Source organism: Saimiri boliviensis, chromosome 7 (assembly GCF_048565385.1).
Source record: "Saimiri boliviensis isolate mSaiBol1 chromosome 7, mSaiBol1.pri, whole genome shotgun sequence".
NCBI classification, from domain to species: Eukaryota; Metazoa; Chordata; class Mammalia; order Primates; family Cebidae; genus Saimiri; species Saimiri boliviensis.
The window spans coordinates 72406320-72419517 of record NC_133455.1 but is presented as its reverse complement, the minus strand read 5'-3'; the positions used below and the strand labels follow the sequence as shown (position 1 = coordinate 72419517).

The 13198-nt window shown below is 49.2% G+C and overlaps 1 long non-coding RNA gene across 2 annotated transcripts in view; it reads right to left on the bottom strand.

Moving 5' to 3' along the window:
* LOC120364990 (uncharacterized) overlaps window positions 1-12031 on the bottom strand; it is a 33358-nt gene extending 21327 nt beyond the window's left edge. The window contains exons 1-2 of one of the 2 annotated variants that reach the window (XR_012518463.1): window positions 11627-12031; window positions 9899-10079 (exon numbers count right to left, since the gene is read on the bottom strand). This is a non-coding gene — a long non-coding RNA (uncharacterized LOC120364990). The remainder of the gene's footprint in view (window positions 1-9898; window positions 10080-11626) is intronic. The other variant, XR_012518462.1, reaches the window with a different exon arrangement.
* Window positions 12032-13198: the final 1167 nt, after the last annotated feature.

The window sequence follows — 13198 nt, the reverse complement described above, 5'->3', positions numbered from 1 at the left end:
AAGTGCAATGGTGTGATCTCAGCTCACTGCAATCTCCACCTCCCAGGTTCAAGCAATTCCTGCCTCAGCCTCCCAAGTATCTGGAATTACAGGCACATACCACTATGTCCAGATAATTTTTTTTTTTTTTTTTTTTTTTTTTTTTTACTAGAGACAGGTTTCACCATGTTGGCCAGCCTGGTCTCAAACTCCTGACCTCAGGTGATCCACCTGCCTCAGCCTCCCAAAGTGCTGGGATTACAGGCATGAGCCACTACGCCTGGCCTCCAATTTCTTATATATATATATCATTTGTTTGGTGTCATTGGCATTTAATAAAAGATAAGGAGATCCTTACCATGATCCTCAATATATGACCACTTGAACTAAAAGTGTGGCTTCAGAGATAAACGAGGGAGAGAGGGTGGTTAGGGAAGCATTTAGAATGACTCCCAAGTTTCTGGGCTGGTTAACAGGAGAACACTGGTGTCGTGATAAGGAGGTTAGATCCTATCAAGTCGGTGATGGAGCTGCAGCACACAACTCTAGGTGTCCTGCACTCTATACCCTCTCTCCCCGCTCAGATTCAGCTGCAGCTGTGGCAGACAGTCATCCCCGCCCCCCACCCAAGCACTCACAGCATCCCTCCTTAATGGCCACGACGTGGCTGGCTCGTAGCTGGCTTCTGCGCTGGGCAGCCCAGAAATGCAGGGAAGTTAATATCTCCCACACAGCGCTCAAGAAACGGGGCATGAGAGACGACTGAATAAGCGCCCTGGCCTCCTGTGCTGCTGAAAGCCAATCTGAGATGTGTTCTACCCAGTTCCTTACAGGCCCAGCCAGATCTTCAGTGGCTCACAGTGGTCATCAGCGCAATCACATACTCTCTGTGGCTTTTCCTTCTTCCCGGCCTCACTCTTCTTGCTCTCCCACCCTGCTTCCCAGGATCATCTCCCAAATAAACTCCCTGAGCTCAAGTCCAGGTCTCAGTCCCTGCTTTCATCCCAAACAGAAGCCACTGAAGACTCTGACAGAGAAAACAGGAGGAGAAGCAGGCTGAGGGGCAGCTGGCACCATAACAGCCACATGTACTGTGAGAAGCCCACGGGATAACACAGTACCATGATGTTGGCAAGGATTTGACCTCTGCTCAACCTACAGAGCATTTTCCCTTTATTTGTCATTGTTGATCTCTCTCTCTTTGACATGCTTCATGGACACAATTCTTCCCTGGTCTTCCTCCTACATTCCTGGCTACTACTTTCAGTTTCCTTTGTAAAATAAAGTTGCTAGTGTTGAGCCTAGATGATGGGTACATAGGAGGTTGTGACAAAATGTTATATTTTTGTGTATCTTACTCTTTCCAAAATGTGTGTGTGTGTGTGTGTGTGTGATGGAATTTCGCTCTTGTTGCCCAGAGTGTAAGTGGCATGGAGTGGAGTGCAGTGGCACGATCTCGGCTCACTGCAACCTCCACCTCCTTGGTTCAAGCAATTCTCCTGCCTCAGCCTCCTGAGTAGCTGGGATTACAGGCACCCACCAACCATGCCTGGCTATTTTTTTCTTTTTTGAGATGGAGGCTTGTTCTGTTTTTCAGGGTGGAGTGCAGTGGCACGGTCTTGGCTCACTGCAACCTCCACCTCCTGGGTTCAAGCAATTCTCCTGCCTCAGCCTCCCGAGTAGCTGGGATTACAGGCAGGCGCCACCATGCCTAGCTAATTATTATTATTATTTTTTTTTTTTTTGTATTTTTAGTAGACCTGGGGTTTCACCATGTTGGCCAGAATGATCTCGATCTCCTGACCTATCCCCAAGTGCTGGGATTACAGGCGTCAGCCACTGCGCCCAGCCGGGTTTTTTTTTTTTTTTTTTTTTTAAGACGGGGTTTCACCATGTTGGCCAAGCTGGTCTAGAACTCCTGACCTGGTGATCCACCCACCTCAGCCTCCCAAAGTGCTGGGATTACAGGCGTGAGCCACTGCACTTGGGCTTGTTTTGCATTTTTAGTAGAGACAGGGTTTCACCATGTTGGCCAGACTCGTCTCAAACTCGTGACCTCAGGTGATCCACCCACCTCAGGTTCCAAAAGTGCTGGGATTACAGGCATGAGCCACTGTGCCCAGCCTCCAAAATACTTTTTTTTTTAATTGAAATGGAGTTTCACTCTTGTAGCCCAGGTTGAAGTGCAATGGCATGATCTCGGCTCACTGCAACCTCTGCCTCCCGGGTTCAAGCAATTCTCCTGCCTCAGCTTCCCAAGTAGCTGGGATTATGGGCGCCCGCCACCACGCCAGGCTAATTTTTGTATTTTTAGTAGAGATAGGGTTTCACCATGTTGGTCAGGCTGGTCTTGAACTCCTGACCTCAAGTGATCCACCTGCCTCGGCTCCCAAGGTGCTGGGATTACAGGTGTAAGCCACCGCGCCCAGCTCAAAATAACTTTTTTAAGAATAACTTTTTTTTTTTTTTTTTTTTTTTTTGAGACGGAGTTTCACTCCTGTTACCCAGGCTGGAGTGCAATGGCGCAATCTCGGCTCACCGCAACCTCCGCCTCCTGGGCTCAGGCAATTCTCCTGCCTCAGCCTCCTAAGTAGCTGGAATTACAGGCACGTGCCACCACGCCCAGCTAGTTTTTTGTATTTTTAATAGAGACGGAGTTTCACCATGTTGACCAGGATGGTCTCGATCTCTTGATCTCGTGATCCACCCGCCTCGGCCTCCCAAAGTGCTGGGATTACAGGCTTGAGCCACCGCGCCCGGCCTAAGAATAACTTTTAAATGGGGTTTCTCTTCTCATCTCTTCTTCATCTACTCGATGGTTTTCAAATGTGTGCAGAAGCTTACATAAGTGTCACCTGGGGATCTTGTTCAATGCATGATCACCTTGCCCTACTTGAGTGGGCCCCTGCTATTTTTCTGACTTTACCTGCCACCATTCCCTTGTCCTTACATTGCTCCAGCCACACTGGCCTTCCTCCTCTTCCCCAAACACACCGATAAGTCCTCTATGCCTCTATGACCTTCACACTTGCATAACCACAAATGACAGATACCACTATATGATCTCTGCTGAAATGTTACCTCCTCAAAGCAGTCATTCTAAAATGGTGTGCATGCACACACACGCATACGCCCTCTATCACACTGACCTGTTTTATTGTCTGCAAAAAACCTGTCACTATCTAAAAATATCTGGCTTACTTACTTGTTTACTTGGATTTTGGCCACTAGCTCCATATTGGCTAGCACTTCCAGAAGGTGAGTTCCTATTTACTGCCCTATCGCAACTCTGGACATATTCAAACTGCTTAATAAATATGTGTTGTGTGGATGAAGCACTATATGCCTACAGGACTCAGGAAGGAGAGCTGGGGGCACAGACATAGGAGCTGGCATCATCACAACAGTAACAGTGGAAACTATTTCGCAAAACGGTTTGCCCAGTTAAGAGTGGGTAGAAGTGAGGAAGACTAGAATAGAATCCAGAAGATCAGCCACAGAGTGGAAGAAGGAAAAGGAGCCTGGGAAGGAAACCAAGAAGCAGCCAGAGAGGCTGGACAAGCGCTGGAGGGGGAGCTGCCATAGAAACCAGGAAACCAGCATAGAGAGTTCGAAAAAGAGGAAGCGGTGGACCGAGCAGGCCAACATGAAACGCACTCAGTGGATTCTTGTCACTAGGAAGGCACAGGGAACATCCAGTTTCAGTAAAATGAGGTGCAACTGGCAGCCAATGAAAGTCTCTGGATAAATGCCCCAGCCTCCTGCCATTTAGAGGGACAATGATAATAACAAGCTCGCACGTGCGTCCTTTGTTGGCTTGTCTTCCTTACCTGTTTCATTCTCCTCACTCCCTTCTCCCTCCCCTCTTTTTTCTGCTCCCTAGAATCCCTTACCACATAAACAATCAGCATTTGATGACTGTCTCAGGCTTTGCAATCCAGGAAATCCAAACTAGAACAGACTAGCTGCATTTCTCACCTGTTTCTGTCTTCCTAGGAGGGAACAAGACTTTCCCTTTACAGTTCATCGTCCAAAACTGGTTTGTGTACCCATGTCTAAACGAATTATAACCACCAGGGAAAGGGATTATTAGGATTTGCCTAGACCAACCATGCTTTATTCCCTGGAGCTGGGCATGCCATTCATCGAGATAAAGCCAGGTCCTGGTTCCATCTCCAAACCATCAAGATTCCCAAGACTAATGAGTACAGGAACCCCTGGCAAGGATGGCACCTGTCAACTTCTGCACATATGCCCAACTGCATCCACCACAGCTAAGGACTGCTGTACATTCATCCCTCTGCATGGCACTGTGCTGGCTGCTGCAGGCCAGAATGCAAAGAACATAACATAGGATTTCTGCCGTGATGGGAGTGTCATCTGAACACACAACATACACACTATATAATGTGAAAACACAGAGGACAGCAGCATGGTGGATTGCAACTCAGAGAGCAAAGACTTAGGATAGACTCGGTTCTGCTGAAGACTCAAGCCCCTCAGATATATGTGTCCCGCACTACATAGCGCCCGGGTGGACAGGAGGTTCTACTCCATGGCGCCACGCGCACTCCAGAACCTAGCCTGAGAGAACAGCTTTTCTTTTTTTAGACGGAGTTTCACTATTACTCCCAGGCTGAAGTGAAGTGGCACGATCTCAGCTCACTGCAACCTCTACTCCCCAGGTTCAAGCAATTCTCCTGCCTTATCCTCCAAGTAGCTGGGATTACAGGCGCCCACCACCACACCTGCCTACTTTTTGTATTTTTAGTAGAGATGGGGTTTCACCATGCTGGCCAGGCTGTTCTCGAACTCCTGAACTCAGATGATCCACCCATCTCAACCTCCCAAAGTGCTAGGATTACAGGCATGAGCCTCCGCGCCTGGCCTGAGAACAGCTTTTACCTGGATATCACCCATCACTGAGCCAGAGGGAAAGACAGCTCAGAAGATTCCGAATTAGCAATCGAATTCTGGAATTCTTGGCCCAGAAGTGAAATGTATGACTTCCACTCACAACTCATTGGTTAAAGCTGGTCACGTGGTCCCATCCAAATACAGACAGCCAGGGAGAGAGCTCCTACCATATGCCAGAAGGCAGAGAGGCAGAGATATTTAGTGAGCAGTGGAAAGACATCCAAAAACCACCAAGGAATAATGACATTTGAACTGATCTTTGAAAAATATTTTCATCTTCAATAGATGAAGTTAAAGGCCAGGGAGGAGGAACTGCCAGGTAATTACACAAGAGAAGTCATGGAAGCATGATGGGGCCTGGCTGGTATGACCAAAGCCAGGCTGCATGAGGGGACAGGGATTGGCCTGGGCTCAAGGAAGGAGGCAGGAAGGCTGAGCCTAACTGTGAAGAGCTTTGAATGACATAATAAGGATTTTGTACTCTACTGGACGATTGGCAATAGAGAGCTACCAAAGAGTTTTTTTGTTTGTTTGTTTGTTTGTTTTTTGAGACAGTTTTGCTCTTGTTGCCCAGGCTGGAGTGCAATGGCACGATCTCAGCTCACTGCAACCTCTGCCTCCCAAGTTCAGGCAATTCTCCTGCTTTAGCCTCCCAAGTAGCTCAGATTACAGGCACATGCCACCATGCCCAGCTAACTTTTTTTTTTTTTAATTTTATCTACTAGAGACGGTGTTTCGCCACATTGGCCAGGCTGGTCTTGAGCTCCTGACCTCAGGTGATCCACCTGCCTCAGCCTCCCAAAGTCCTGGGATTACAGGTGTGAGCCACTGCACCCAGCCTCTTTTTTTAGAGACAGAGACTTGTTCTGTCACACAGGCTGCAGTGCAGTGGTGCAATCATGGCTTACTGCAGTCTCAACCTCCTGGGCACAGGCAATCCTCCTGCCTCAGCCTCCCAAGAAGCTGGGGCCACAGGTGCAAGTCATCACACTCGGCTAATTTTTAACTTTTTTGTAGAGACTGGGGTCTCACCATGTTGCCCAGATTAGTCCTGAACTCCTGGTATCGGGCAATCCTCCTGCCTCAGCCCTTCAAAATGCTGGGATTACGGGTGTGAGCCTCCACGCCTGACTGACTCTCACATTTCCCTTGGCCCTCCCTCTCTTTCTCTCGTCATTTGTTCATTGAGGATTCTGGGTCATTTGTCCTGTAGAATTTTCCAAACTCTGGATTTTGCTGATGAAATCCCCCCACCACCATTTACCATGCTTATCTTCTTCCTGCATTCCCCTTACCCTGGTGGCTGATTCCAAAACTCCCCTCCTTTTTAACAGAAGCAGAGGGAGAAGGAAAGGGAGAAACGGAACAATCATTTATCAACACCCACTGTGTGCCAGGCACTGTGTGGGTTCTTGTATACACATGATCTCATTTAATCCTCACTGATACCCTTTGAGGTGAATATTTATTATCACTCTTCTTACAGATGAGGAAACCAGGACTCAGAAAATCTGAGTCTCACCAACTGATCTCATAAAACTGGAAAATGACAGAACCAGGGTCAGAGCCCAGCTCTGCATGACTCTAAAGCCCCTTCTCACTGCACTACACTGCCCCGGAGTGAAAAGAGGGTGGCACATGAGTGAGTGCAGGAAGGAGGTCTAGCTAGCCTGCATCTGGGGACTATTTCTCACTGTTCAGTGTTAATAACACACATTGTGACTTCACATGTGCCAAGTACTTTATATGCATCACAAGGATCTAGACGATGGATGCTTATGATTCCCATTTTATAGGTGGGGAAAATGAGTCAGTGAGGGCCAGAAAGGGCAAGTATCTTGTCCTAGGCAATGCAGCTGGTCTCACCAGGTTTCGCCCTCGGGTTTATCTGCCAGTGAAGCCCGTGTTTGCACCACTGTCCTACGTGGCCTCTCCTCATGGATGGCTCCATCCTTCCGGATGCGACGGATAGAGCCGGGTGCAGAAATAGGAAGAGCAGCCCAACTTTCCTAACTGGAAGACTGGAGTGAGAGCTCTCACTGTCAGCCTAGTGTGAATCGACTCCTTTCCACCACATTCCCCAACCGAGGACAGTCTATACCAAGCTCACAGCACTGAGCCGCTGGGGGAGGGCCAGCCCACACCCAGCCCCATCAATCTTGGTGGCATAGGCTCCCTTCTAGAGCTTTCTCAGGAGGCCCCATTTCCTACTGCAGCGGGGCAAGAATTCAGGAGGAGCCCACTCAAAGGGGAGACAGAGGCAGTGTTCCCTTCGAGCAGCTCTTCCCTCCCAGAGCTGTCATGGACAATTGGATAGAAAAACCGGGACATTCTCCCCCACCAGGATATTTTGTATGCTTTGCACTTACCGCTGCGTTCCCTTCATCTAAAAGCTCTAAAATTTCAAATAAAAAGGTACAATGAAAGCAGCAGCAGGATAAATAGCCACAGTGATCTGAGCTGAAACCCTGGAAGCTTTATTCACATCTTTAGAAAAACTCTGAAGGCTCCTAGTAGCAGCTGCAGTACAAAGCCTCACACTTTAATTCTAAGGCTGCCAGAAATAGGTCTGTCAGGCCTGAAATATCACTGCATTTCATTACTCTTAAATGTGCATTACCATCTCTGCTTCATTACCAGCTGGGGGGTATTCTCAAGATCAACTCTGGAGAGCACCAGGGATCTGGGATATATGGGGAAGGGCAGAGGACACAGTTGGGGCTAAAACATCCAGATGGGTGGAGAGACCTAGTGGGCTTAAAGATCACACTAGGCCCACAGGAGCGGAGGATCCACGGTCCCCAGCAGAGGAAGGCAGGCTGCACTCTCCAAGTCTGATGTCACCCACTTGGGCGGTGAAGCCAGTATGGGAGAAGCAGCGGCAGGACTGCTGGGGCAGTGGAGAGGACAGTTTTTGAGCACAAAATAGGGCCTATGGAAGCAATGGATAAAGGGCCGAGGCCTTCGAGCCCAGCAGCAGGTAGGAACTGGTGAGAGGGAAATTAGGCCATCAGGGCCGGGGAAAATCACAGGCACAAAGCAGCCAGTGCAAAATCCTGGAAGGAGGCGGCTGCTGGAGGTTTGAAAGTTTGGAGCCTGGAGCAATCTGCATGTTTATAATAAAACTGACACTCAGGGCAGCTCTGAATAATTCAGTAGGCACTGTGATCTCGTTACAGTGCGTGTCCCTAGGGTACAAAGGGAGAGGGGCTGGCTCGGCCCAGGCTGGCTGCCGCCACCAGGCTCCCTGAAAGGGCGTGACAGATGGGCCGACACCAGCCACCACCCAGTCACGCTTCGCACGGTGATTGGTTTTCAAAGGAGGACAGGGTTTGTGAATGGAGCCAGCTTGTTGCTTGCTGCCTTCAAATGGATGCTGCTGGGTCGCGTGGCCAGCCGGGCCCCCTTGTGAATGGGGCATCACCAGTGGGTGGTGAACAAGCCGGAGATGACTCCCCTTTCCCCTCCCCCATCATTGCTGAAGCTGAGCTGCAGGAAAAGGGGAGCAGGGCCCCTGACCCTTCTCTCTGCTGACAGGTTTAACTCTCCATTGGTCTTCCTCTGCACTATCCCTGCATCAGTGAGAATTAGGTTCAGGTACATATACCATAAAAACAAAAGGTTAAAACAAGATGAGAGTGTCTTTTTCTCTCACGTAAACAAATCCAGATACAACTAGTACAGATGTAGTTTGTGAGCTCCACCACCATCAGGACGTAAGCCCCTTTCCCTGCACGACCCTGCCATCCCCAGCCCTCAGCTTGCTAGTCCTGGTCCCAAATGACTGCTCAAGCTCCCACATCATGTCTACATTCCAGCCATCAGGAAAAGAAGATGGGAAGAAGCTGCCCGGAGTACGTACTAGTCATTGAGATGTCCCAGAAGCTGCCACATGCGCAATAGATGATAACGTGGCTACACGGCTACGCTTAGCTGCAGGAGAGGTTAGGAAATGTCTGCTTGTCTTCTATGGCCATTTGTTTGGTGGTAGATAATTCTCCACGGTTCTATTCCATGTCTACACAGCTTGCAAGTGAGGCATTGACTGTCCTTTGTTCCAGGTTCTCATTTTCAGGATATAGTGGACAGCCTTGGAAGATCTAGTATCTCCCTCCCAAAGGGGCAGGCATGCTGCCCCTTATAAAATAAACATGGCCCATTATAAAAGATCTGGGTTCCCTAAGTTCAGGGTTTCTGTCCTGAAATGCAATCCACTGTGTGTGCAGGCATCACCTGGTCCTTTCTGCAAAACCCTGTGGGGATTAGGGCTGGTACTCTTGCTACTGCTATTGCTGTGAATAGTAAACTGTCCATCTCTGACCAAGGAGTCTGAGCTTCTAATACAAGCTACGACACTGGTGGGCTAATTTGTTAGCTTGTAAGTAGGATAAACTTTCATACCCTTCATAGTTCCTGACAGTGTTCAGCTAAGAATCAGGGTTTCTTCAGGGGTAGTTACTAGAAATCTGCCATAGGCTTCTTCCCAGCTACTTGAGTTGACCATACAGGTGTTTCCAGGTATCTGGACTCCTCCACAACCAAACAGAGGGGAGTGCCTTCAGGTAAAACTCCAGTCACTTCCAAAATTATAGCAGGTCTTGAAATGCCTAAAGACAGTAGGAGTCAGCCAGGCACGCTGGCTCACACCTATAATTCCTGCACTTTGGGAGGCCAAGATGGGAGGATCACTTGAGCCCAGGAGTTCAAGACCAGCCTGGGTAACAATAGGGAGACCCTGTCTCTACTAAACCAAAAAAAAAAAAAGAAAGAAAGAAAGAAAATTAGCCAGGCATGGGGGGCACATGCCTGTAGTCCTAGCTCAGGAGGCTAAGGGGGAAGGATCACTTGAACCCAGGAAGTTGAGGCTACAGTGAGACATGACTACACCACTGCCTTCGAGCCTGGGTGACAGGGTGAGACCCTATCTCAATTTAAAAATAAAAAGTAAAAAAAAAAAAAAAAAAAAAAAAGAAAGACAGTTGGAGCTCATGCACCTGCTCACCTCCTCAGCTCTGAGGGGTCTCTAAAGAACCTCATGGACTTCCTTGTCTCCATCCAGTAGGACCCGGAGCAGGCCTTGGGAATCCAGATTTAGGCCAGGTGCCATGGAGCCAGCAGGCCGACTCGGCAGGAATCCCTTAACAGCATTCTCAGGATATCCAGGGCTCCAGGTGTTTCCTAGGCTGTCAGGACAAGGACAGGGAGCTCAATCCAGTGCCAGGGACTCTGCTTCCTGCCTCACTGCCAAGGGGAGAGACTCTACACAGTGAAATCTGGATTACATATTAAAAAATTTCAGGCCGGGCACGGTGGCTCAAGCCTGTAATCCCAGCACTTTGGGAGGCCAAGGCGAGTGGATCACGAGGTCAAGAGATCGAGACCATCCTGGTCAATGTGGTGAAACCCCGTCTCTACTAAAAATACAAAAAATTAGCTGGGCATGGTGGCGCGTGCCTGTAGTCCCAGCTACTCAGGAGGCTGAGGCAGGAGAATTGCTTGAACCCAAGAGGCGGAGGTTGCAGTGAGCCAAGATCGCGCCATTGCACTCCAGCCTGGGTAACGAGAGCAACACTCTGTCTCAAAAAAAAAAAAAAAAAAAAATTTCAAACCCGTAAATGCAAGGTGACGTCCCAGATTGAATCCTGGAACAGAAAAAGGACATGAGTGGAAACGTGAAATCCAAGTAAAGTCTGTAGTTTGCTTAATAGTATTGTTCCTGCCAGGCACGGTGGCTCAAGCCTGTAATCCCAGCACTTTGGGAGGCCGAGGCGGGTGGATCACGAGGTCAAGAGATCGAGACCATCCTGGTCAACGTGGTGAAACCCCGTCTCTACTAAAAATACAAAAAATTAGCTGGGCGTGGTGGCGCGTGCCTGTAATCCCAGCTACTCAGGAGGCTGAGGCAGGAGAATTGCCTGAACCCAGGAGGCGGAGGTTGCAGTGAGCCAAGATCGCGCCATTGCACTCCAGCCTGGGTAACGAGAGCAAAACTCCGTCTCAAAAAAAAAAAAAAAAAAAATAGTATTGTTCCAATGTGAATTCTTCATTTTGACAGACGTACCATGGTTAGGTAAGATATAAACTTTGGGGGAAGCAGGGTAAAGAGTACATGGGAATTCTCTACACTATTGTTGCAACTTTTACGTACATCTAAAAATTTTCCAAAATAAAAAGTATACTAAGATAAAATAAAGCCAAAAAGACTTCAAGACCTAAGTTCAACATTTAAGAGGCAGGAAAAGAAAAAGATGAATGGTGGGGCACGGTGGCACATGCCTGTAATCCCAGCACATTGGGAGGCCAAGGCAGGCAGATCATTTGAGTCCAGGAGTTCAAGACCAGCCTGGCCAAAATGGTGAAACCCTACATCTACTAAAATTACACAAATTAGCCTGGCATGGTGCGCACCTGTAGTCCCATCTACTCGAAAACTAAGGTAGGAGAATAGCTTGAACCCTGGAGGTGGAGGTTGCAGTGAGCCGAGATCTTGCCACTGCACTCCAGGCTGAGAAACAGAGCAACACTCTTGTCTCAAATATGTGTGTGTGTGTGTGTGTGTGTGTGTGTGTGTGCGCGCGCGCGCGCATACATACGTATATGATTATTGTAAGTATTTAAATTCAAAGAGCTGGGTTAGGACCTCTCTTCTGGAGTTAACCATAAACCGTCCTCTTTCATTGTCAAAGAATATCCAGGATTGGAGTAAAAATGGAAGCAAAGGCGAACTCACCCTTTGCAAGGCATCGGAGTGGGCAGTCAACCCGGACCAACGCCAACATCAAGGTCGGGCGAGGCCGGGCACCGGCTTGGTCCTTGGGCAATCCCGCGGCGCTGCAGGAAGGGCAGGCTGGGGCCCCGGCCCTGCGGCCCCCGCTCTCCCGCCTCCGCTCCCCGGGGAGAACCCGGGCCGCGCCCTCGGAGGCAAAGCTGTTTGCTCAACGCGGAGGAATGCGGAGCCGGCTCTCCGGCGGGGGAAGCTCGGGGGCTGCACAGCCGCCGGAGGCCGCAAACTTCGCCCTCTGCACACGGCAGCTCCGGGCGGGAAAAGCGGGGCGGCCCAGGCCCCAGGCCCGGCCCCCAGCCCGGGGGTGGTCCAGCCCGGGCTCCCGCCTTCGAGGCCGTTTAAAAACGGCGGCAGACGCAGGCCCGAGGGCCGAGGCGAGAACCTCCCACGGAAAGCTCCAAAGAGGCGGGGGTTTCTGCCTCACTGTTGTGTTGGTGATTCATCTGTGGCGCCTGAAGAGTGCCTTGAACATACTAGGCGCTCAGTAAACCTTTTTTGAAAGACTCGCATTATCCTCCCGGCCTCAGTTTCCTCCTGTGTACAGGAAGGGTTTGATCTCTGAGGGCCCTGTCAACTGAAATTCTAGGATGCTGAGTTAAATCCCATGTGTACTGCTGTGGTTTCGCTTTTAGTTTTTTGGGGACATTTTTAGTGTTACCCTTTATGATGTGCCAGGAGTGAATTTGACACCAGATGGCTTTTTTTTTTTTTTTTTTTTTTAATAAGAAAGAAGACAAAGGGAGGGAGAAAAATATTTTCCAACTGGCAGTGCTGACAGCATTTTGGAAGAGAATCCAGGGAGGCAAGGGAGCTGTTTCAGCCCGATTCTGCCTCCTCCTGCACACTCTGCCACCCTGGCCTCCACCATAAACGAGGTCGATCTGAGTGGAGTTTTTTACGGATGAGGCAAAGGGAGCATCGTCACAGGAGACTCCACCCGAGTTAGCAGTTGCTTTGTCCTCTGTGGCTGTCACAGCGGACTGGCCCCTGAGCCCGCATGGTGGTGGATTCCAGCTATAGGCAGGGCTCTGGCTAAAGGCTGAGTCTGGTGTTAATTAGAAGAAAAGAGAGACACCTGGAGAATCAAAAGCTGGCGCTCCCTGCCTGGGGAACATTCAGGAAAAAATAGCCAAAGTGGCAGTGCCTCTTCTGGAATTCTTCTTCTCTGGGATCCCAAATCCCTCCCATGGAAAGGCGGGGTGGAGAAAAGTTCCTTGCTCAAAATGACCTCAAGCTGAGTTTTTAATGTCATGGCGCAAGGAAGGGAAATTCCTAGAATAAAACAATTTGGCAGTGTGCACAGGCATGCCAACCAGGGATTCTGCAGGCAGTCTGCTTGGGTTCAAATCTTGCCTCCACCACTTACTAGTTGTTTGATAAGGATAAACGACTTTATCTTTCTGTACCTTAGTTTCCCCAACTGTAAAATGGAATAATTAAAATTCCCACCAAAGGCAATTGTCGTGTGGATTGAATGAGATAATACAAGAAAAGTGTCAGTGGTCTGCCTCTTCAAAC